The sequence below is a fragment of the Galleria mellonella genome, unplaced genomic scaffold (assembly GCF_026898425.1).
Source record: "Galleria mellonella isolate WM207_F2 unplaced genomic scaffold, CSIRO_AGI_GalMel_v1 utg746, whole genome shotgun sequence".
Taxonomy (NCBI): domain Eukaryota; kingdom Metazoa; phylum Arthropoda; class Insecta; order Lepidoptera; family Pyralidae; genus Galleria; species Galleria mellonella.
This window is the reverse complement of record NW_026442148.1, coordinates 1,054,772-1,079,156: the sequence shown is the minus strand read 5'-3', so window position 1 is coordinate 1,079,156 and position 24,385 is coordinate 1,054,772. Positions and strand designations below refer to the sequence as shown.

Genomic DNA, 24,385 nt, shown 5'->3' with positions numbered 1-24,385 from the left:
AGGGATTGTTAGTAATGGAGACTAAGAATCCCATTGCTAGCAATAAACCCAACCAGCTCGACCTCCACGCGGTTCCCCTTGGAAACTATCATGATTAATTCCTGATGAATTGATCATGATGGGCTAACTGGCCTGTTTTCATTCTCATCGATCACCCTTCACTGGTGCCCCGCCAGCGTATCCCGTTAGCGCTGGCGAGGTTATCATTTCATTTTCATCCAATAAAAAAAAAATTATAAAGAGGAAAGATTTGTTTATTTGTAATAAATTCTAAAACTACTCCATTGATTTTAAAAATTCCATCACCTATAGAAATCCACATTATCATGTAGTTTTTAAATATTTTTTTCAGAAAAGAGAAGGTATTTAAATTTTTATGTCCAAATTATGGCGTAATATGTGACTACCTGGTTGACCGGTTATATCTATTGTTAACGTCTATATATTTACCATATTTCTTGTAAATAAATATAATGAATGAGCATTCGAGTAACTTAGGTTATAATAAAAAAAAAACTATAAAAATTACAATTAAGTAAGGCAAAATATTAAAAATAAATCTTATCAAATTAAAAAAAAAAATTCCTTAACATTTGGGTAAATATAAAAAGTAGAATCTGGCAACTTTGCTTATTTACAGACATCATATTCTATTAACAAGCTATCGATCGTAAAAACAAATCTATTATTTCGAATTAAAAACGAAAATTATCTATTGGATGATAATGGAATAGCCTGCGCGATGATTGTTAGCAATGGAGTTTGACAGCCCCATTGCTAGCAATATGCCCTATTAGGTCGACCTCCACGTGGTTCACCCTGGAAACCATCGTGAACAATTCTTGTTGAATTCGTCACGATGGACTAACTGACCTGCTTCATTCTCACCTATCGTCCTTCACTGGTGCACCGCCGGTGTAAACCCATAGCGCGAGTGGGGTTACCATTCCATTTTCACCTATTAAAAAAAAACTTAAAACCTGTTATATACTTCATCTCGATACGCCATTTACTAGTGCTCTATGAAATTTTATTAAAGGAAAATTTGCCTATTTGCGCTAGATTAAAAACACCGCGGGCCGTACAAACAGAGAACACGGGTCGCAACCGGTCCGCGGGCCGTACTTTCAACAGCTCTGAGCTAGATAAAACACCAAAACAGCTACACTTCCGCAACCCCATCACTTCATGGTGGTACCACTGACGCAGTGGTGGCGACGTCCCCACAACGAACGAAGGTCAACACCATTTAGACACATGTCGTATAAGGCCAAGGAAAACCTTGTACAACTATATAATTTTGACGACCTCTATGGTGCAGCGGAAGGTACTTATAATAGACTAGCTTTGGGGGGAAGAGATTGCTAGTAATGCGGGCTACCAGTCCCATTGCTAGCAATATACCCTGACAGGCCGACCTCCACGTGGTCCCCCTGGAAACCATCGTGCTGAATTTCAAATGAATTCATCACGATGGGCTCATCTTTTACCCTTGGACGGACCAACCATAAGGGTTTTTGGGGGGGAAAGGGATTGTTAGTAATGGAGACTGAGAATCCCATTGCTATCAATATACCCAACCAGGTCGACCTCCTCGCGGTTCCCCCTGGAAACTATCATGGTTAATTCCTGATGAATTCATCATGATGGGCTAACGGGCCTGTCTTCATTCTCATCTATCACCCTTCACTGGTGCTCCGCCAGCGTATCCCGTTAACGCAGGCGGGGTTACCATACCATTTTCACCCATAAAACAAAACTCTACCAGGTCGACCGCCTCGCGGATTCCCCTGGAAACCATCGTGATTGATTCATTGGTAAATTAGTCACAATGGGCTAACTGATCTGCTTCATCCTCACCTATCATCTCTCACTGGTGCCCCGCCAGTGTATAGCGATAGCGCAGGCGGGGTTACCATTCTATACCAGAGGGAGATTTTGTACAAAAGTCGATTGCTTGGGTATCTCTGTCCCATTCGTGTTTCTACCGTGAAGCAGTTGTGTTTGCATGGCTGTGTTTCGATTTGAAGTGTGAGATATGGCGTGAATTTACAGGGTACAGAGGAATAACACCTGAGTCCTCAGAAATGGCAACGCATGGGAGGTATCATGGGCGGAACAGTTATATACTCTGTTATGTGCACGGTACTGCTCATGTCTATAGGCGACGGTTACCACATTCCATCAGGTGGGCCGTCAGCTTGTTTGCCATATATATATATATATATATATATATATATATATATATATATATATATATATATATATATATATATATATATATATATATATATATATATATATACATATATATACCTGCTTTCATCCTCATCAGTCATCTATCACTGGTGCCCCGCCAGTGTATACCGATAGCGCGGGCGGGGTTACCATTCCATTATCATCCATTAAAAACATACATACTTATTACATACACACCTACAGTAGAATTTTTCTAGTAGATAACACAAATGTAGTTCTATTTATCGAATAATGTCCCACAATTATTTAGAACGCGATAATACGCATTTATCTAATCTTTTAATCGACTTAAAAAAGAAGGGGGTTCTCGATTCGGTTATTTTTAGGGTTCCGTACCTTTAAAGTAAAAAACGGAACCCTTGTGTAGAAGTAAATTCACTGCCACATCCCACCTTTTATGCCCACAGCCATGCAAACACAACTGTTTCACGGTAGAAACGCGAATGGAACAGAGGTGGCCGAGCAAACGACTTTTGTGTAAAGTGTCCCTCTGGTAGATTATTTATAAGGTTACGTACCTTTAAAGAAAATAAACGGAACCCTTATAGAATCACTTCGTTGTCCGTCCGTCTGTCTGTCAAGACCCTTTTTCTTAGGAACGCGTGGAGGTATCAAGTTGAAATTAATATCATATGCTCAGGCCTGCAATATCTTGAAGCGGTGAAAAAATCAAGCTTCTAAATCGACGCAATCAAAAGATACGGCCGTTTATATCACATATTTTGACATTCGCAAAGAGAATCGAAACCTATAGGGTACTTCCCGTTGATGTAGAATTATGAAATTTAGCAAGAAGCAATGTCATGTAGCACAAGTAAAGAGAAAAATCCGAAAACCGTAAATTTGTAGTTATTTCACAAAAAAAAATCTTTAAAATTTGTGCGGAACTCTTGTTGCGCGAGTCCGACTCGCATTTGAACGGCTTTTTATGTTTGTTACCTCATAACTCCTTCAGTTGTAAACCGATTTGGAAAATTCTTTTTAAATCTGAAAAGATTTACTTACAGATCGGTCCCATGAAGATTTTACCAAAATCGATACAGTAGTTTAGTTTTTAGAGCAAAATAACCGGTTTTGTCACAATTGAAGTCGGTTTTTTTTTATGGGACACAATTTTTAATGTGTATTTAAGAAATAAGTAAGCGTTAACTATTCACTAATGAACAGGCCTCCCCCTTAAAGAGGGTTTTGCCAGTAGTTGCCACAATTGGCGAGCTGGTTGGCAACCGCAGTTAGCCTTTGATAATATTTTAAGAGGAACGCTACTACCCATACCTCGACCATAAAGTTCCCTTAGTCGCCCCTTACAATACCCACGGGAAAGGAAGGGGTGGTCCGTTCTATGCCGGGACCATACGGCAATTGTATGTATTTACTGTCACAAAATAACCTTCAAAGTTCAATGACCCCGTCTCAACAACCAATGCTTGTATTTATGTGCATACTTTTATCATGTCCCGTCGTCAATGGATGCACTGTGTGCGTATTTTTTGTATGTATGACCTTGAAATCTCGGAACCCAAATATAAAGTGTTACCAAATTATCTGCATTCCCTTTAAAGGTATATAGTATTACGCATTTACGTTACGATAAAAATAGAATTTCGTGTCCCAAATGTCATAAAATTTTACACAGAATAAAAATATCCTTAATAAATGTAAATTTTTCACGTTACGCCAAAACTGACGGAGTGAGCGCGACCAACAATGTGATAGAGAATATATATATATATATATATATATATATATATATATATATATATATATATATATATATATATATATATATATATATTTTTTTTTTTAATAATTTCATACTACTTCGGCTTTAATCGTAATGTATATATCTAATACTATGCCCTGTAGCCGGGAATACAGATATTTTTTTTTGATTCGTGAAAATGGTATGGTAGCCCCGCCTGCGCTAACGGGATACGCTGGCGGAGCACCAGTGAAGGGTGATAGATGAGAGTGAAAACAGGCCAGTTAGCTCATCATGATGAATTCATCGGGAATTAACCATGATAGTTTCCAGGGGGAACCGCGAGTAGGTCGACCTGGTTGGGTATATTGCTAGCAATGGGATTCTCAGTCTCCATTATTAACAATCCGTTTCCCCCCCCCCCCCCCCCAATACAGATAATTTGGTAACACCTTATATACACAGGTCTTGATAAAAATGCTTTACAAAATTTTTTCATACAACTTCCGTGAGTTATCTCAAATGGTCTGTATTTGTAACCGACTTCAAATAATACCAGAGGGAAACTATGCAAAAGTCGTTCGCTTGGGTACCTCTGTCCAATTCGTGTTTCTACCGTGAAGCAGTTGTGTTTGCATGGCTGTGTTTCGGTTTGAACGGTGGGATACGGCAATGAATTTACTGGGCACAGAGGAATAACACCTGAGTCCTCAGGAATGGCAACGCATGGGGGGTATCATGGGCGAAACAGTATACTCTGTTATGTCCACGGTACTGCTCATGTCTATAGGCGACGGATACCACTTTCCATCAGGTGGGCCGGCAGCTTGTTTGACATTCTAAGTTGTATAAAAAAAGGATCTTAGTAAGGCGCCTTATATCAATTTTTCTTAAATATCTCCCATGTATAGTCATCATCATCATCATTTGAGCCATTATTTGTCCACTGCTGGACATAAGCCTCCCCCATAGACTGCCATAAACAAGAATCCTGCGCTACCTGCATCCACTGACTTCCTGCAACGCATTTCAGGTCGTCACTCCATCTTGTGGGGGGTCGTCCTACACTGCGCTTACCCGTACGTGGTCGCCAATATGTACAATTTTATTATATGATTAAAATAGTATACGCGGCTAAAAATCTATTGGCATAGGTCACGTATGGGACGCAGTCTGTCGTGTTTTAGTGGCCAGAGATCACGAAGTAGGCGACGGTGGGTAATTATAGACGTTACGTTTGAAATTTCAAATATAGAATGTGCATTCTAAATTTACAACGTCAGTGTGTTCTATTTTTAAAAGTTCTTCATAAAGCGTGTATTAGGGTTTCTTCAGGGTAGGCGGCGAGCACGTGACACTCCTAGTATCGCAGGCGTTCGTAGACTACAGTGACCGTTACTATCAGACTGGCTGTATGCTCGTTTGTTACCTTCGTGGTATTAAAAAATAATTAAGATTGTGTTCCACAAAATCAAGATATACTTACAGATTGGTCCCACAGAAATTTTATCAAAATCGATTCAGTAATTATTAGAGCAAAATAACTGATTTTGTCACGAGTGAAGTCGGTTTTTATTTTTTGTGGGACGCAATCAATTTAATTATTTTTTAAAGTTAATCAAGCAATATTTATTTAGTATTATATACAACAATTTGTCAAAGTCACTGTTAGGTGAAAAATAATTAGTGGCCATTAAAAAAGTAAAAAAGGGCATACCTTATTATTATACTAAGTCTGATGCACAGACAGACAGACGGACAAATAATCCGATTTTTAATATTCAGATATTAATACACAAGATATTAAAACATTTGTATAGAAAAGAAACTCAAATTCACAAACAAAACTCTTCAGAGTAACTCAAAGTGCACACTAGTGAATATACTCACACATTGGCGTTGATAAATTACACTGTGGACACACTCACACTGCGACACTTAATACTGAACACGAGATGACCGTGTGTGCGTGCGTAACGAGCGGTAAGCAAATTGCCAATGCGCAAAATAAGTGTGCGACCAACAATATTCCAACATAAAGTCTTGTGTACAGCGATTATGCGATGCGATGTTTAGCTATAGAAGCTATATAGCATTAATCATGTGCATTTCGTTGCATGGTTTGTAATGACACAAGGTATAATAGCTTGATATAGTAGTCACTACTATATATACACACACAGTAGACTACTGATGTGATGATGGTGGTGATGATGGTGGTGATAATGATGATGAAATGATGATGATGAAACAAGTTACAGATACGGATGTAGGTTGGGAGTTTAGTATTGTTGTGGCATTCCTATTTGTACGGACACAAATAGGAATAATAATTTATAATTTTGCAATTGCCAGATGCAATTAAAATAAATTAATGTTAGTTTCTAACTACATTAAATACGTATTTCGTTTCGGGCAAATTACACATCGGCCTATATGACTTTTTTTAAGTACTTTACGATACTTAGATTTTTTTTTATACAACTTAGAATGGCAAACAAGCTGACGGCCCACCTGATGGAAAGTGGTAACCGTCGCCTACAGACATGAACAGTATCATGCTTTACGGTTGAAACACGAATGGGACAGAGGTACCCAAGCAAACGACTTTTATACAAAGTCTTGCTTCTGAGCAATAACTGAAGAATATTTAGAACATAGACATTGCACGATGATATGATAAAACAACAAATGTACTCAAATATTATGGATAGTGCAACTAATTTAGCATCATTACTAGGTTTAAATGCGCTTGTAATTTAACATTTTTCCTTTTATTATAATAAACATTAGCCTGCCTACCTATTTACATGTTAAAAAAAAATATTAAAAACATAGATTCTTAAATTGAATCTAAATCGGAACTCCATTTAGAGCAATGTACCTACCACTTCATCACAGCAATCACCACTTTAGGTGATGACTAGTACAACAAACACCGCACTAACAAAGTTATTGACCAATGATTAATTTTATAGCTAACGCTACGCTAATGTAGGAAGCTATGCCTTAAATTAAATTCACACTTCAGCAAATCATACTAGCAATAAGTGCATGCAAATATATGATTTATTGCAATACAAATAAGATCCATGTAGTGTGAAATCGCTGAACACGAGTTACAGAGTACGTCAAAGCGCTATTATTAGTTTGTGAATCAGACTTCGTTAAACGAGTAACGCGTTTCGTTACTAACGGAAAATGTGATGCGTTAGAACGAGTGATCGGATATCGCCGTCCCTTTCGCACTTGCGGAGCTCACTGAAGCGTTCAGCTTGGTTAAGTTTTTTGGAGAGGAAGAACATCAATTAGTGACGAGATTTTTTTTTTAATGGATGATAATGGAATAGTAACCCCACCCGCGCTATCGGTATACACCGGCGGGGCACCAGTGAGGGATGATAGCTGAGGATGAAGCAGGTCAGTTAGCCCATCGTGACGAATTCAACAAGAATTGTTCACGATGGTTTCCAGGGGGAACCAGGTGGAGGCCGACCTAATAGGGCATATTGCTAGCAATGGGGCTGTCAAACTCCATTGCTAACAATCCCTTTCCCCCCTGACGAGATGTTTCGTAGACACATTAGACTGGAGACGTTTGAATTTAGAACGCTGAGATGTGTTACAATATTCCTCAAAGAGCAGTCTTTGCTCTGCAAGAAAAACTGCAACTTGAATCCTAATAAAATTTAAATGGAACTAGCGCGTAATATTTGTTAATTACAAAAAATAATTATCAAAATCGGTTGCCAATCGTCTATGTTAACGTGTCACCTGTCATCCCTCACTGGTGCCCCGCCAGCGTATTCCGTTAGCGCAGGAGGGGTTACCATTCCATTATCACCCATTAAAAAAACCACCGTTGCTTGGGTACCTCTGTCCCATTCGTGTTTCAACCGTGAAGCAGTTGTGTTTACATGGCTGTGTTTCGATTTGAAGGGTGGGATATGGCGTGAATTTACTGGGTACAGAGGAATAACACATGAGTCCTCAGAAATGGCAACGCATGGGGGGTATCATGGGCGAAACAGTGTACTCTGTTATGTCCATGGTACTGCTCATGTCTATAAGCGACGGTTACCACTTTTCATCAGTTGGCCTGTCAGCTTGTTTGCCATTCAAAGTCGTATAAAAAAAAAATATTGAAGAGAAGAGCCCGGTGAGCCGTGCCCACCTCTAGAGTTGTCCAGTGCCCATCCCCAGCATGTGAGAGATACTTCGCAAAAACATGTCTGAAAGAACATATGCGACCTTTCAAAGGGCCAGGATCCCCCTGGAGAATAGTCCTAAATACACCAGTAATAAGTATTCAGTTAATTTGGTCTCATTTCGTCACAATCTTTTTGTAATCGACAATTGACTTCCGTACCGGTCGCTTTAAAAAATTAAAAATAAAATTCACTTACAAAAATCGGGTGCGTCTCAATAGGATTTTCGAAATTCGAATATCAACAAAAAATATAAAAATTTAAAAACGGAACACTTGACTTTTGAAATTGGAACACGTCACGCGCACTCGGCTACTGGCCGCTGGAACGCAATACGCCCGCTACGATAAGGTATCGTACACGATAACGCGCGCCGTTAGCTGAGCCCGTAATAACGACGTCTGCGCATGTCGTTAAACCATAGACTATTCACGCAGACGGGTGACGTCAGTGAATTGGTGGAGTAACTACCCTAGGCTTGCTTACAGTCAGCAATAACATTTCGAATATATCCAATTTGGGAAAAAACTATAAAAAAAAATTAAAAAAAAGAATTTTTAGTAATAAGGTTGTTTTTCGTATTTTTTTTATACAACTTAGAATGGCATACAAGCTGACGGCCCACCTGATGTACACATGAGCAGTACTATAGACATAATAGAGTATACTGTTTCACCCATGATACCCCCCATGCATTACCACTCCCGGGGACTCAGGTGTTATTCCTCTGTACCCTGTAAATTCATGCCATATCCCACCCTACAAACCGAAACACAGCCATGCAAACACAACTGCTTCACGGTAGAAACTACACCTACTATTTCTGAACCACGTGCCACATAATTCAATTGCATCGTATATAAATCATAACGTAATGTGACGTGTGACGGACGGACGCCATCATTCGTCCCGCTGATATATTTATGTACAACTTTGTATTTTATTACTAGTGTATGATCCATTTCAGGAAAACATAATGAGAAATATAGCCAAATTGTGTTGAAATTATTACTGGAACACTCTGTATATGTAATTAGTGACAAACCGAATCGTTCAATCGATTGATAGATTTTTTTTAATAGGTGATAATGGAATGGTAACCCCGCCTGCGCTATTAGTATACACTGGCGGGGCACCAGTGAGGGATGATAAGTGAGGATGAAAGGCAAGTCAGTTAGCCCATCGTGATGAATACACCTGAAATTCAGCACGATGATTTCCAGGTGGGATCACGTGGAGGTCGACCTGACAGGGTTTATTGCTAGCAATAGGACTGGTAGTCCGCATTACTAACAATCAATTGTTAATTAGTAATTTAAGGGGGGAAAGGGATTGTTAGTAATGGAGACTGAGAATCCCATTGCTAGCAATATACCCAACCAGGTCGACCTCATCGCGGTTCCCCCTGGAAACTATCACGGTTAATTCCTGATGAATTCATCATGTTGGGCTAACTGGCCTGTTTTCATTCTCATCTATCACCCTTCACTCGTGCTCCGCCAGCGTATCCCGTTAGCACAGGCGGGGTTACCATACCATTTTCACCCATCAAAAAAAAAATTAGTAATTTAAAAGATCTAAGCGTACAGACGGCTGAAAGCGACTTTGTTTTATACTATCTAGAGAAGTACATAGATAAAGTAAATAAGTTATATCGATTGAAAAATATATCGGATGTACTCGTATCTATCTTCATGCAATATCAATTTGTATGCATTAACAATAAATGAATACAACGTGTGACCTGGATATATTTGCCCTGGGAAACGCGACGGTTAGGGTTGGCAAATCAATGATTCAGGCACCAGCCGTTGGCGAAAGCTAATTTTATTACACAACCCAATAGTCAGTCCACCGCGGCACCGTAGCAAACAATATTACCAACGGAATAATAAAGATTGAATAATTTAACAAGTACATTTTGCTCAACCATCACCAAAAACACGAAACATCATCATCATCGTCGTCATCATCGTCGTAACAGCCGTTAACTGTCCACTGCTGAACATGATCCCGGCGTAGAATGGACCACCCCATCCTTTCCCGTAGGTGTCGTAAAAGGCGACTAATGAAACTTAATGGTCGAGGAATAGGCAACAGCGTCTCTTTTAAAACATCACCAAAGCCTAACAGCGATTGCTAACCCGCCCGCCAAGCGTGGCAACTACTGACAAAACCCCCCTTAAGGGGGAGACATATGTTCAGCAGTGGACAGTTAACGGCTATTATAATAATAAAAGTAAATAAACAAATAAAAATTGGCCATAATGTTAAATAATATACACAGAAAGGTATAAAGTAAAATTGGAGAAGATCCATTCGATCCCCCATATTCGGTTTCACTTTTAAACAACTTACAAAACAACATTCCCAATATACCTGTATTTCTATAAGTGCCACGCGATACCCCCGCCTGTTCCGATCTGAATTTACTTTTCAATCGATACTTACTCCAATATCCTATATTAATTTTATTACAAGTCATTAAGTTTAAGGAAAAAACTTCTTTCATCTCTCCACTCACTTAGGATCGATTCTACTGTACCACTACCGTCAGATAGGCTTAAGGCCCACCTGAAGGACAGTGAGAACTATAGCCTGTTCATATATTTTTTTATACAACTGAGAATGGCAAACAAGCTGATGGCCCACCTGATAGAAAGTGGTAACCGTTGCCTATAAACATGAACAGTACCATAGACATAACAGAGTATACTGTTTCGCTCATGACTTGCCATTGATTGATTGTTGAATTTGATAGTTTAACAAAACTATTAAGATGTGGACCATCTTAATATAAAGCGGTTAAAAATAAAAATTTAATTCATTTATTAACCTTAAAACAATAATTTCGCTGTAATATTAAGTTAATATTGTAAATTTATAGATAGGTAGTGATGCTTCAGAATCGACCCCAAAGTGACGATCGACTAGCACGAAAACCTCTGTGAGACAATGCCTAATAGCGCATCTGTTAATTATTATAGTATATGGACACATACAATCAGTCATGCGAGGAAAAACTGTGGAGGCTATATTTATCAGGAGGCCGGTGTAATACTATTTTTTACCCGACATCACAAAGGTGAGTAATGCGTTTGTCACTACATATTATGTTTGTTCATATGAATTACCGTGTAGCCCCGGAATAGAATGGACCACCCCTTCCTATCCCGTGAATGTCGTAAGAAGCCAATAAGAGAGGACGAGGGATGGATAGCAGCGTCCCTATAAAAACATCTCTCAATGCGGTTGCCAATCCGGCTGCCAAACGTGGCAACTACTGGCAAAACCCCCCCTGGGGAGAGGCTTATGTTCAACAGTGGACAGTTAAAGGCTGATATGATGACGATGACGTATTAATGACATATATTTATACCCATGTTTACTTATGTTTTATTAATTTATGTTTACATGACTATATCTTTAATAAACCAGTTATAGAAACTTAATTCCGTAAACAATACTTGTAACCTCCGCTTGTAGACGCGAAGGGGGAGGGGGGGGAGAGATTATTTTATAATGAAGTTTACCATTGCTAGCAATGTTCTCTTTTCTCTTTTTGAATAGGTGCAGGTGGAACGGTTGCCCCGGCTGCGCTATCGGTATACACTGACGGGGCACAAAGCTAAAGGAATTTATTGGTCGAGGGATGGGCAGCGAGTTACCATTCCATTTTTCACCCATAAACTACTGGCATAACCGCACGGACAAAGCCACGGGAAATAGGTAGTAAAAAAAAAACAATAAAAAACACAGCCAATCTAAGATTCACTTCTGAATACCACTTAAAAAATACAGCTCGACGGTCGCCCGGTGCGAGATGAAAATTTTAAAGCCGGGGTCATTGTACTGTGCAAAAAACTAGACTAGATTAACTACAATCTAGATTACGCTTGTTTGACTGACTCATCCACTTCGTTACGTCTACGTTTTTTTGGGGTCACGACCATAGACACACATAGAGTTAGACGACGCTGAGATACCGATCAATCTTACTTAGTATGATAAAATTGTAACTAAAAGATGTCAGATGTCAGACACATGGGCATAATAATAAGAGCGATAGAAGGCAAAATTATATATATATATATATATATATATATATATATATATATATATATATATATATATATATATATATATATATATATATATATATATATATATATATATATATATATATATATATATATATATTTGTTATTTTTGTCTATCCATATGTTTTCACCGGTATTACGCAAAAACTAACTATCTTTTTATGCAACTTAGATTAGCAAACAAGCTGACGGCCCACCTGATGGAAAGTGGTAACCGTCGCCTATAGACATGAGCAGTACCATGGACATAACAGAGTAAACTGTTCGCCCACAATACCCCCCATGCGTTGCCATTCCTGAGGACTCAGATGTTATTCCTCTGTACTCTGTAAATTCACTGCCATATCCCACCCTTCAAACCGAAACACAGCCATGCAAACACAACTGCTTTACGGTAGAAACACGAATGGGACAGAAGTACCCAAGCAAACAACTTTTATACAAAGTCACCCTCTGGTAAATATCTGACGGAGTTATAAGGTAACAAACATAAAAAAAAAAGATAAAACAACCAATTTGTCTTTTCAAAATCAGTCGAAAATCTTTTTTTTTATACCACTGAGGTGGCAAATAAGCATACGGCCCACCTGATAGTAAGCGGTTACAGTAGACTATGAACGCCTGCAATACCAGAGGTATTACGCGCGCGTTGCCGACCCTGAAGAAACCTCTTTACCCCCCCTTTTGAAGAACCCCATGCTGTAGTCTCTAGTTTATTTTGATATACTATGATCCAAAAAGTTACCAACTTCCAATAACAACGCGTACGAAGTTGCAGGCAAAAGTTAGTCTTATGTATATAAACACAAAAACCACTATAACCTGTTCTCATAATTTACATATTTAGTAAACAATCTTAGGACGTCATAATATCGTATTTAATCATTTTAAAATAAAACAAGAATATAATAGATTTCGGTTGGGGGGGAAGGGATTGTTAGTAATGGAGACTGAGAATCCCATTGCTAGCAATATACCCAACCAGGTCGACCTCCTCGCGGTGCCCCCTGGAAACCATCCTGGTAAGTTCTAGTGAAACCTCCCTCTCTCTTTTTTTTATACTTATTAGAATGGCAAACAAGCTAACGGCCCCCCGGTGTATTGCTAGCAACGGGTCAGACCCCATTACTAACAATCCCTTTCCCCCGCAACCATAAGGTGGGCCGTCAGCTTGTTTGCCATTTTAAGTTACATAAAAAAAAGAAACCGAATTGAGGAACTCCTTTTCGAAGTCGGATACATAAAGGCCCAATGTTTTCTTTAAATACGTATACAGTCACAGTTGTTACTGAGAATTCGAATGCATTGTAAAATGATATTTTGTTGATACGCCGAGTTTATGGGTGGTACAGCACACGAGTTATTCAAAATGTATTTGTATTTTTGACGTTTCTTATCTATATTTTTTTTTATACCACTGAGGTGGCAAACAAGCATACGGCCCACCTGATAGTAAGCGGTTACCGTAGCCTATGAACGCCTGCAATACCAGAGGTATTACGCGCGCGTTGCCGACCTTGAAGGAACCTCTTTACCCCCCTTTTGAAGAATCCCATGCTGTAGTCTCTTGGGGAAAACCTCGGCAGGGAGCTCATTCTACACTTATAATAAACCTGTAGAGAGGTCAATTCTATACATGAAATATATTTCCAAAATAACTATCAGCGGGTGATTAGTGGTCGATACTGATGCCAAAAATGCAATCAGTAAAATTTTTGTCTGTCTGTCTGTATGTTCGTTATAGAAACAAAAACTACTCGACGGATTTTAACGAAACTTGGTACAATTATACTTCATACTCCCGGGCAGGTTATAGTATACTTTTCATCACGCTACGATCAATAGGAGCAGAGCAGTGAAGGGAAACGTTGGGAAGACGGGAGAAGTTACGTCCATTTTTAAGCTTCCGTCGCGTGTGCAGCCTTAATGGCCACATTTTAAAACGTAAAAATGTCCATCCGTGCGACGCCGGCACGGGCCGATAGCTGATAATAATTTTGCATTTTCAACCGACTTCAAAAAGAAAGGTTCTCGATTCGGTTGTATTTTTTGTTTCTATCTTTGTTACCTTATAATTTTTTTTCCAATGGATGATTATGGTATGGTAACCCCGCCCGCGCTAACGGTATACGCTGGCGGGGCACCAGTGAGGGATGATAGGTGAGGATTTTTTTTTATACAACTTAGAATGGCAAACAAGCTTACGGCACACCTGATGGAAAGTGGTAACCGTCGCCTATAGACATGAGCAGTACCATGCACATAACAGAGTATACTGTTTCGCCCATGATACCCCCCATGCGTTGCCATTCCTGAGGACTCAGGTGTTATTCCTCTGTACCCAGTAAATTCACGTCATATCCCACCCTTCATACCGAAACACAGCCATGCAAACACAACTGCTTCACGGTTGAAACACGAGTGGGACAGAAGTGCCCAAGCAATCGACTTTTGTACAAAGTCTCCCTCTGGTGAACAGGCAGGTCAGTTAGCGTCATATTTGATACTGAAATGGTGTTGGAATTATTCCAACACCATTTCAGTATCAATTATGATGCTCAAGTGACACTACTCAGATTACGAACCATCCCAGTTAAATGACATAGACAATAATATCTCTTTGATTACATAGATAGAGCATCGAGCCTCAAAAAACGGCTCAACTTTTTACATAGACGTAGACCATAGATTATATGAAGTCATCCCGCGGCTACAGATTACCGACGCCATTATTATTATAAAAAAATCCAATATGGCGGAGTGATTTGATAATAGGGTGACTATGTATTAGTAATCCTGCTATAGAGATTAGTACGTGATACTAAATCTATGATACTAACCATTCATAACATACATAACATTTAAAAATAGATTCATAAAAACTAATAGTTTATTTTAACTATTGCAATATTTTTTTTTACATTCTTTTGATAGCTAAACAGGGTTATGTGAGACGTATTTATAAAATAAGGGGATTAATATGAAAATATTACCATGTAGGTATATTACTAAAAGGTACGTTTTAACCGTAGATTACATAGATAGAGTATCGAGCCTCAAAAACGGGTCAACTTTTTGTCAGCTAATTATCAAATTAGCTGACTCCTTTTCCGTTATCAGTGTTCTATATACTTGCGCATAAAATGTATCTTGACGTATTATTTAAGAAATAAAATGTGTGTTTACGCATTAAAAAGATGCAAAAACTATAAGACAAAATAAATATAGAATTTATAAAGGAATCACTCATAACTATTTATGACGCAAAGCTTTATACGAAAAAGTTGATACGTTTTTCCCGAAGCATTTGTATGGACACACTCTATCTATATAATCTTAGATAGATTAGAGTGTCTCCATATTTATAACATAAAAAGAAAAGATAAATTTATTTATTTAATTAACTTTATTGACTAAAATAAAATATGGTACAAAAGGCAAACTTGATGCTGGTAGCATTCTCTACCAGTCAATCTTTGGGGTGAACAGTGAATCACGAATATGGTACTTCATTATTGGGATAGGAAAAGAAAATAACAACTAATAATGTATACCTATAGAATAGTTTTCTGAGAAGTGACTCCATCTATATGCATATGATCCAGAAAAGAATAAGAAACTTACCGAATTTATGTTCGAAGCGGCAAACTGATAAACACTACACGGAAACAGGACAACCAGATGGGATCACAGCTACCCCACTACTGAGAAAAACACGACGACCATCTGTTATTTTATATTGAAAAGCGCGGGAAAACGAACCGACCAATACGGAAGCAGGAAGGATGCGTTTTTACTACTACCAATTTGAAATTCGAACGCTCCATTACACAAATTGTTATCACTGCTTTGTTGTCATAGACAATACTTCAAACTTCTTTCATCGCATAGCGGTTTAGGACAAAAACCATACATTTGAATGAACTAATAAAATATATTAATTACTAGCTCACCGCTCCGGTTTCGCACGAGTGTACTAATGGAGAAAATGAAACCAACTCTCTCTCTCTCTGACTCACTTTTTCATATAGAGATATTTTAACCCAAATTTGTTAATTTTCCGTATGAATTTTCAAGCATTTTTTTTTTTAAATAAATTATATATCTATCTATCATACGAATTTTTTTTATACAACTTAGAATGGCAAACAAGCTGACGGCCCACCTGATGGAAAGTGGTAACCGTCGCCTATAGACACGAGCAGTATCATGGACATAACAGACTGTTTCACCCATGATCCCCCCCATGCGTCGCCATTCCTGAGGACTCAGGTGTTATTCCTCCGTACCCAGTAAATTCACGCCATATCCCACCCTTCAAAGCGAAACACAGCCATGCAAACACAACTGATTCACGGTAGAAACACGAATGGGACAGAGGTACCCAAGCAATCGACTTTTGTACAAAGTCTCCCTCTCTCAAGAATCTTGTCCTTACACTAAAAACCGACTTCAATTGTGACAAAACCAGTTATTTTGATCTAAAAACTAATTTACTAAACCGATTATTATAAAATTTCTATTAAAAATCCAAATCCTTACTAATATTATAAATGTGAAAGCGAGTTTGTTTGTTACCTTATAGCGTCTTGACGGTTTAACCAATCACTATGGGGGGAAAGGGATTGTTAGTAATGTCCTCATTGCTAGCAATATACCCTATCAGGTCGACCTCCACGCGGTTCCCCCTGGAAACCATTGTGATGTGATTGTGTCTTGCTGATTTCGTCACAATGGGCTAACTGACCTACTTTCATCCTCACCTCTTCATCTCTCACTGGTGCCCCGTCGGTGTATATCGATATTTTACCAGAGGGAGACTTTGTACAAAAGTCGATTGCTTGGGTACCTCTATCCCTTTCGTGTTTCTACCGTGAAGCAGTTGTGTTTGCATGGCTGCGTTTCGGTTTGAAAGGTGGGATATGGCAATGAATTTACTGGGTACAGAGGATTAACACCTGAGTTCTCAGGAATGGCAACGCATGGGGGGTATCATGGGCGAAACAGTATACTCTGTTATGTCTATGGTACTGCTCATGTCTATAGGCGACGGTTATCACTTTCCATCAGGTGGACCGTCAGCTTGTTTGCCATTCTAAGTTGTATAAAAAAAAAAAATAGCGCAGGCGGGGTTACCATTCCATTTTCACCCATACAAAAAAAAACCCATCACTATGAAATTTGGTATATACAAATACGTACTATATGAGATGGTGAAAGATAGGTTATTTTCTATCGCGATTAAAAGCTAATGTGATAACAAACAAAAAAAACCGAACTGAGAATCTATTCCTTTTTCGAAATCATTAAAAAAAAAAAAAACTTGTATGAAAATGTTCCTGGCCGTTTAGAACCTCGGAATTCAGCGTGCGTGACCAATCGTACGTAGCATAGACTACGTATTGGCATGACGCCGAATAGGTCGAATTTTGCGTCAAAACCACTACGTAACGTTTCGCATGTTACACCACTAGTTTTCACCGGCGACTTCGTCCGCGTAACCCACAAATATATCTTGTCTTACTTAATATAATAAAATTGTAACTTGTCGATGTCTGTATGTACAGAATCCATGTGGAAGGTAGTTAAGAAAATATATATATATATATATATATATATATATATATATATATATATATATATATATATATATATATATATATATATATATATATATATATATATATATATATATATATATATATATTATAGAACTTAGAATGGCAAACAAGCTGACGGCCCACCTAATGGAAAATGGTAACCGTGTTACTGTACTACGTACATAACAGAGTATACTGTTTCGCCCATGATACCCCCCCATGCGTTGCCATTCCTGAGGACTCAGGTGTTATTCCTCTGTACCCTGTAAATTCACGCCTTATCCCACCCTTCAAACCGAAACACAGCCATGCAAACACAACTGCTTCACGGTAGAAACACGAATGGGACAGAGGTACCCAAGCAATCGACTTTTGTACAAAGTCTTCGTCTGGTATATTAATAAGAGCAACAGAAGCCAAATCAATATCTTTTTAAAAATTTTGTCTGTCTACATGTTTGTTCTAGGATCACGCAAAAACTACTAAACCAAAATTGGATGCGATTTTCACAGCCGTATTCCTAAATATTTGACATAAAAACCTGTGTATATTTTACTTTAATACGCCATCTAGAAGTAGTTTAATTCATTGGTTTTTCTACATCTGAAATCCACTCGAGCGAAGTAACGGGCAAAAGGCTAATCTATACTTATAATAAATCTGTAGAGAGGTCAATTCTGTACATGAAATATATTTCCAAAATAACTATCAGCGGGTGATTAGTGATCGATACTGATGCCAAAAATGCAATCAGTAAAATTTTTGTCTGCCTGTCTGCATGTTCGTTATACAAACAAAAACTACTCGACGGATTTTAACGAAACTTGGTACAATTATTCTTCATACTCCTGGGCAGGTTATAGTATACTTTTCATCACGCTACGATCAATAGGAGCAGAGCAGTGAAGGGAAATGTTTGGAAAACGGGAGAAGTTACGTCCATTTTTAAGCTTCCGTCGCGTGTGTAGCCGTAATGGCCACTTTTTAAAATGTAAAAATGTCCACTCATGCGACGCCGGTACGCATTAATTGTCTTTGGTAGTCTACTGACGAACAGCAAATTTAAAATCGTCGTAATTCCATAATGGCGGGAAATTTTTTTTTTTTTTTTATTATTTAAATTCCCGCCTATTACTACAGACTAAACAGAGATAAAGTTTGTTTACGTTCTAACACAGTGGCGCCTCTATCGGACCAAATTGGCAGTAAACTTCCTTGCTGATAACCTTTTTTATTATGGGAGTCACTTAAATATGTAACTTTGTATATATCTATTACATTATATATATAGATAGAGTATCGAGCCTCAAAAACGGATCAACTTTTTGTCAGTTAATTGTCAAATTAGCTGACTCGTTGATTTTTATCAGTATTCTACATACTTACGCGTAAAATGTATCTTGACGTATTATTTAATAAATAAAATTAGTGTTTACGCATTAAAATGATACAGAATTTATGAGACAAAATAAATATAGAAGTTATAAAGGAATCACTCGTAACTATTTATCATGCAAAATTGTATGAAAAAGTTGAGCCGTTTTTCTCGTAGCATTTGTATGGAGACCTTATCTATATAATCTAAGATATTTTTAAAGCTGCTATCTACTACACCGAAACCTCGGGGGGAAAGGGATTGCTAGTAATGAGGTCTAATAGCCCAATTACTAGGAATATAACTCTCGCGTCGACCTCCACGCGGTTCCCCCTGGAAACCATCATGATTAATTCTTGTCGAATTCATCATGGTGGGCCAACTGACCTACATTCATTCTCACCTATCATCTTCCACTAGTACCTCGTCGGTGTTTTTTTTTGATAGGTGAAAATGGTATGGTAAACCCACCTGTGCTAACGGGATACGCTGGCGGAGCACCAGTGAAGGGTGATAGATGAGAAAGAAAACAGGCCAGTTAGCCCATCATGATGAATTCATCAGGAATTAACCATGATAGTTTCCAGGGAGAACCGCGAGGAGGTCGACCTGGTTGGGTATATTGCTAGCAATGGGCTTCTCAGTCTCCGTTAATAACAATCCCTTTCCCCCGCCTCGTCGGTGTATACCGATAGCGCGGGCAGGGTTACCATTCCATTTTCATCTATTAAAAAAAAAAACACCGAAACCTCGAACCGCTATATCGGACTAGACGTATAACTCCACGTAATATGTAGTAATGATAGTATTATTTGAATAACAATGACCGACATTGGGGTCGACCCTGACCGAGCAAGGTCACCGGTTCGATTCCGAAAGCGGCATAAGATATCGAGATAATATATTATTATCAGACGTTATATTACGTTAAATAAATACGAATAAGGAAAATATTTTATACTAACTTTTACACCCGACCTCGTCCGCGCCTGTGACCGGGATATATTCACTGAACGGGATAAAAATAAGCCTTTGTCCCTCTCTATCCCATATAGTACGTGTAAATCCAAATTTCATAGTGATTGGTCAAGCCGTTAAGGCGCTATAAGGTGACAAACAAACTCACTTTCCAATTTATAATACTTACTAAATAAATAATATTGTCGGAATAGGGTTCGGAAACCATGGAACACCCATGAGTTTACTCTTGAAACAAACTCGAATAAATCGATATTAAAAATGAGACGCACTCTCGAATTGCAACACTAGCGACATAATGATTTCATATTGGTTCTAATAGATGCATATTAGTGCAACTTGTCAATGCAAACTATTGTAAACCGATCCCGATTATAACTTAATTTTTTTTTATATACAACTTAGAATGGCAAACAAGCTGACGGCCCACCTGATGGAAAGTGGTAACCGTCGCCTATAGACATGAGCAGTACCATGGACATAACAGAGTATACTGTTTCGTCCGTGATACCCCCATGCGTTGTCATTCCTGAGGACTCAGGTGTTATTCCTCTGTACCCTGTAAATTCTTAACTGTTGTTTTATGAATGCAGTATAGTATAAAATAGTCCTTGGCAATAGATTGGATTGATATTAGATTCAGGAGTAGACCTGCTTCGTTAGCAGGTATGCGAATGAGTCTACTGGGAACGGCTTATCCGGTCCCAAGGGACCATAAAGATCTTAAACTGCCGGATATCGCAAAGGTAACACATAGGATCTATAAAAAGATGGTACAAGGCAAAGGAAGACACATATGCGAATAATTCGCCGTTTCGGTCCATGCATAGAACGGACCACCCTTCCATTCCCGTGGGTGTCGTAAGAGGCGACTAAGGGAGCTTATGGTGTAGGGATGTGCAGCAGCGTCTCTCTTAAAAGATCTGTAAAAGCCTAACTGCAGTTGCCAACCCGCCAGCCAAGCGTGGCAACTAACTTTCAGTTAACAGCTGAAATAATAATAATAAAAAATATGCGAATAAAAGTTAAAATAATATTATTATATATATTTTTTTAAGAATAACCTCTTTGTAATTCTCAGGTACAGACCCTAGAGCAGTGTCTCCCAACCATTTTTCAAAAATTTTTATGCCCCCATACATAATTTTTCCCGACAAAGTTTGACGACTCTAATCGCCCAGTTGATATTTTGGTAACGTCAAACAAAATTATACCTGATAAACATTTACAGCATTTTTTTTAATTTACTTTTTTTTTATTAAATGTGGCACCGATATCTTAGCATTTAAATGGGTCGGAGTAAGAGTCCTTTTTTTAATTGCCCCCCCCCCCCCTGTGGAGCGTGGGCCTCACGTTGGGAAACACCGCTTTAGAACGAGATAGTGACATCTGCCGTCTTTCTTACTCATGCGTGAGTTAATGAAAATGTATCTACCGATAAATTTGTTCTCTGATAGTCTCTAGAAAGACAGATCTTAGTCACAAACTGGATTAGAACCCACACCTGCTGCGTTCAACACTTAAAAATAAACGTGATTATGCATCAGTCTCTATAATTAGATATGTAGGTAGCCAGCCAGTTTATTCAGTGCAAAATTAATTATTTTACCTGACGAAAACTTTCACCCTTATCCATAAAAACTTTTTTTTTATACTACTTAGAATGGCAAACAAGCTGACGGCCCACCTGATGGAAAGTGGTAACCGTCGCCTATAGACATGAGCAGTACCGTGGGCATAACAGAGTATACTGTTCCGCCCATGATACCCCCCATGCGGGATACTACATGTGGGGTTACCATTCTATTTTCACTTTTTAAAAAACCCTTCAGTTATTACAAATAGCGACACATGAGTACCACGGGTGTCAGTGTATCCTGTGATGTCCATGGTACTGTTCACACATATTCATTTGATTAGTTACTTTAAAGCATTTTATATGTGATTCTTTAGATTGATATAACTTTTATATTTATGATTTATATTTACGATTGAAATAAAACAAACTATTAATGTTAAGTGGAGCAAACCACAATACATTAGGGAAAATTATATTTAAATTAGTTAAGCCGTTTCAGAGATTAGCACGCACAAACCTACAGACAAACAGAGTCAAACAGACAAAAATTCTAAAAATCATTGTTTTGGGTTCTATTGTGTTCATAAAACCGCCCTGTAATAGTTTTTCTTATATATCTTTCATGTATAGACAGCGACTAGTTATGATTTTATTATATATATTGATTTAATCCATGTTATGTTTATTTCAAACTTGCTTTTACCTGCAATTTTGTCTGCGTGACCAGGATATGTTCACTGATCAGAACAACTATGTACTTTTGCATCCCAAATAAATGTGTATACCAAATTTCATAGTGATCAGTTAATCAATTTTTTTTTAATGGGTGACAATGGAATTGTAACCCCGCCTACGCTATCAAGATACGCTGGCGGGGCACCAGTGAAGGATGATAGGTGAGGATTAAGCAGGTCAGTTGGCCCATCGTGACGAATTCAATAAGAATTGTTCACGATAGTTTCCAGGGGGAACCACATGGAGGTTGACCTAATAGGGCCAGTTAATCAATTAAAGCACTAAGTTACAAACAAACATACTCACATTTACAATATTATTATAGAAAAAAAAAAGAGGAAATACAGATTTTATCCAACACAAAAATTTAAAAAAAAAAAACTATGACAGAAAAATCTATGATCTATAAAAAATATGACAAATATAAATATAAAAATTGTGTTAGTATTGTCACAGTGTGTGTGTACAGTCTAGATGTTAGATAGAACTTTCACTTCACTTTCCATAACTAATTTGTAAGACAAACATGTTTTGTTGCATGTAGCCTGAGTTACCAGCCAACAAAGTCAAGATTGGTCCAAAGTTGTTTAAATATTAAATAACTTAAAATAGTTAAAATGTTTTAATTGAATAAAAAAATATTATACAACAAAATACAATAAAAAAAAAAAAATTTATTTATTCACATTTAAATAATTAACAATTTACTCAGAAAAGAAAACTACTTAAATTGTGAGTAAATTAATATATATGGAATACAACATGACAGTAAAGGCTGAATAATTATCTAAATCGGTTCAGAGTTGAGAAAGAAATTGCACAAATACACAGCTTTTTCTATGCATACCTTTTTAGCCACCTGCTAAATACTTAATTAATTACACATGGTATTAATAAAAAAAAGAAACTAGGAAACCATAACAAATTGAAGGAAATAAAAAACACTTCGCAGTCTATTGTAATACATTGATATAAAAAGCATCTTATTTCCTCCTTTAAACAAACCATTTAGACCCATTGACCTTTAAAGCAGTCTCAGCTTGGTCTTCATTCAATTGCGACATACTACACAGACAAATTACAAATAGCTTGTATGTACACTTTCATAAAATACTAGTATATAAAATGCTATTATGAACAATAAAGTACAATGTTCCGCTGTGTCAATCGCTGCCCGAATTCCCGCGTATTTAGGGCGTGCATACTTTTTAAACATTAGACGAATCAAAAGTGTTAATATGTTCTGCCATACGACACCGCTGGAGAATACCCCGGCATCCAAATAAAGACAACAAATGACATAAAGATTCTTTTACTGACCTGTTTAATGAATTAACGGTGCCTGCGCTAAAAAAATGAGATTCCACCCAACAGTACACATAACAAATGTTTATAATAATAACAAATACATTTTATTTCACACAATAAATGTATAGTTTTTACGAATTATATTTGTGACATTCATGGATGCAGCACTAAGAGAAACTAGCGATGGGCGATTCGAATCAAAAAACTCGAGTTACTCGAGCTGCATTGCCGCCGGCTCAATTCGAACTAGCTTTTCTATCAATTCGAATCAACTCGTATAAAGCCAATACGGCGCTACCTACGTTACAACCGTGATATGAATGCGATCTACGCTCGGATCACTGTAGCACGCAACTCGGCCGACTGTGTTCGTCATAACGTCAACTCGATTCAGTTGCTGTGAATGCTGTGTGGCTGTGTGCGTGCGACGCAACAGAAACATTATACAACGAGCAAGACTCTCGTGTGCGTGATATTTCTGTCAGCGTGTTTTACAGTTACACTCCGCGCGCTATATCATGGTGCGGTGATAGTTGAGATT

The 24,385-nt window shown here is 38.0% G+C and overlaps 1 protein-coding gene across 5 annotated transcripts in view; it reads right to left on the bottom strand.

Moving 5' to 3' along the window:
- The window catches only part of LOC113511394 (zinc transporter foi), a 42,503-nt gene extending 18,477 nt beyond the window's left edge, over positions 1-24,026 (bottom strand). Inside the window, exon 1 of one of the 5 annotated variants that reach the window (XM_052901056.1) lies at positions 23,857-24,026. The gene's annotated coding sequence lies outside the window, so the exon portion shown is untranslated. Of the gene's footprint in view, positions 1-5,678; positions 5,810-5,851; positions 5,934-8,367; positions 8,539-15,893; positions 16,062-23,856 lie in introns of those variants that run through there. The other 4 variants (XM_052901057.1, XM_052901058.1, XM_052901059.1 and 1 more) reach the window with 4 other exon arrangements.
- Positions 24,027-24,385: the final 359 nt, after the last annotated feature.